Source organism: Cebus imitator, unplaced genomic scaffold (genome assembly GCF_001604975.1).
Source record: "Cebus imitator isolate Cc_AM_T3 unplaced genomic scaffold, Cebus_imitator-1.0 Scaffold754, whole genome shotgun sequence".
NCBI lineage: Eukaryota > Metazoa > Chordata > Mammalia > Primates > Cebidae > Cebus > Cebus imitator.
The window spans coordinates 427,071-429,749 of record NW_016108069.1 but is presented as its reverse complement, the minus strand read 5'-3'; positions in this window follow the sequence as shown (position 1 = coordinate 429,749).

The following is a 2,679-nucleotide window of genomic DNA, read 5'->3' as shown; positions in this document are numbered from 1 at the left end:
AAAAAAGCTCAGAATCAGATGGATTCACAGCTGAATTCTATCAGATGTAGAAAGAAAAGCTGAACTACTTCAAAAAATTGAAAAGGAGAGATTCCTTCCTAACTCATTCTATGAGGCCAGCATCATCCTGATACCAAAACCTGGCAGAGATACAACAGAAAAAGAAAACTTTGGGCCAATATCCTTGATGCAAGAATCCTCAACAAAATACTAGCACATCTAATCCAGCAACACATCAAAAAACTCATGCACCATGATCAAGCAGGCTTATTTCCTGGGATACAAGGTTGGTTCAACATCTACAAATCAATAAATGTGATTCATCACATAAACAGAACTAAAGACAAAAACCACATGATTATCTCAATAGATGCAGAAGAGACTTTTGATAAAATTCAACATTTTTTCATGTTAAAAGCACTCAATAAACCAGGTATTGAAAGAACATGCCTCAAAATAATCAGAGGCTTATATATATGACAAACCCACAGCCAACATCATACTGAATGGGCAAATTCTGAAAGCATTCCCCTTGAAAACTGGCACATGACAAGGATGTCCTCTCTCACCACTTCTATTCCACATAGTATGGGAATTTCTGGCCAGGGCAATCCGGTAAGTGAAAGAAATAAAGGGCATCCAAATAGGAAGTGAGGAAGTCAAACTATCCCTGTTTGCAGACGACATGATTCTATATCTAGAAACCCCGTCATTTCAGCCCAAAAGTTTCTTAAGCTGATGAGTAACTTCAGCAAAGTGTCAGGATACAAAATCAATGTGCAAAAATTGCTGGCATTCCTATACACCAACAACAGTCAAAGTGAGAGCCAAATCGTGAATGAACTCCCATTCACAATTGCCACAACATGAAGAAAATACCGAGGAATATAGCTAACTAGGGAGGTGAAAGATCTCCACAAGGAAAACTACAAGTCACTGCTCAGATAAATCAGAGATGACACAAACAAAGGAAAAACATTCCATGCTCATGGATAGGAAGAGTCAATATCATTAAAATAACCATACTCCCCAAAATAATGTATAGATTCAACGCTATTCCCATTAAACTATCACTGACATTCTTCACAGAATTAGAGAAAACTACTTTAAAATTCATATGGAACCCAAAAAGACCCCGAATAGCCAAGGTAATCCTAAGCAAAACCAGCAAAGCTGGAGGCATCATGCTACCTAACTTCAAACTGTATTACGCTGCTACAGTAACCAAAACAGCGCGATTCTGCATAAGAATGGAAGCATAGACCAATGGAACAGAATAGAGGACCTATAATAGAGAACCTATAACAAAGACAACACACCTGCAACTATCTGATCTTCAACAAACATGATGAAAACAGCTAATGGGGAAAGGATTCTCTATTCAATAAATGGTGCTGGGATAACTGGCTAGCCATAAGCAGAAGATTGAAACTCGACCCTTTCCTTACACCATATACAAAAATTATCTCAGGATTGATTAGAGACTTAAATGGAAAAAACAAAAAGTATAAAAACTCTAGGAGACGATTTAGGCAATATCATTCAGGACATGGCCTGGGCAAAGATTTTATGATGAAGATGTCAAAAGCAATTGCAACAAAAGTAAAAATTCATAAATGGGATCTAACTAAAGAGGTTTTGCACAGCAAAAGAAACTATCAACAGAGTAATCAGACAACCTACAGAATGGGAGAAAAATTTTGCAAAGTGTGCATCTGACAAAGGTCTAATATCCAGCATCTATAAGAAACTTAAACAAATGTACAAAAAAAGCAAACAACCCCATTAAAAAGTGGGCAAAGGACACGAAGAGATACTTTTCAAAAGAAGACATACTTGTAGCCAACAATCATATGAAAACAATTTCAACATCACTGATCATTAGAGAAATGCAAATCAAAACCACAACGAGAGAGTGTAAATTAGTTCAACCATCATGGAAGACAGCCTCCAAGACCTAAAGACAGAACTACCATTTTATCCAGCAATCCCATTACTGGGTATATACCCAAAGGAATATAAATCATTCTGTTATAAAGACACATGCATGCATAAGTTCATTGCAGCACTATCCATGATAACAAAGATTTGGAATTACTCTAAATGCCCATCTATGATAGACTGGATAAAGCAAATGTGGTACATATACATTATGGAATACTATGCAGCCATAAAAAGAAGAGTATCATGTCCTTTGCAGGGGACATGGATGGAGATGGAGGCCATTATTCTTAGCAAATTAATGCTGGTACAAAAAACCAAATACTGTGTGTTCTCATTTATAAGCGAGAGCTAAATGATGAGAACACATGGACACAGAGAGAGGGACAATATACACTGGGGCCTATCAGAAGGTGGAGGATGGGTGGATGAAGAGGATGGGGAAAAATAACTAATGGGTACTAGGCTTAATACCTGGGTGATGAAATAATCTGTAGAAAAAGCTCAAATGACATGTTTACCTATGTAACAAACCTGCACATGTACCCCTGAACTTAAGATAAAAGTATATTTAAAATAAAAATGTTGGATCTGAAGACTCAAAGTATAACTGTAGTGACTCAAAGTAGATATCTGGGTAAATGTGAAGATATGAGATTCACTGACAATGTTCAAAAATGAAAGGCATCGGCCGGGCGCGGTGGCTCAAGCCTGTAATCCCAGCACTTTGGGCGGCCG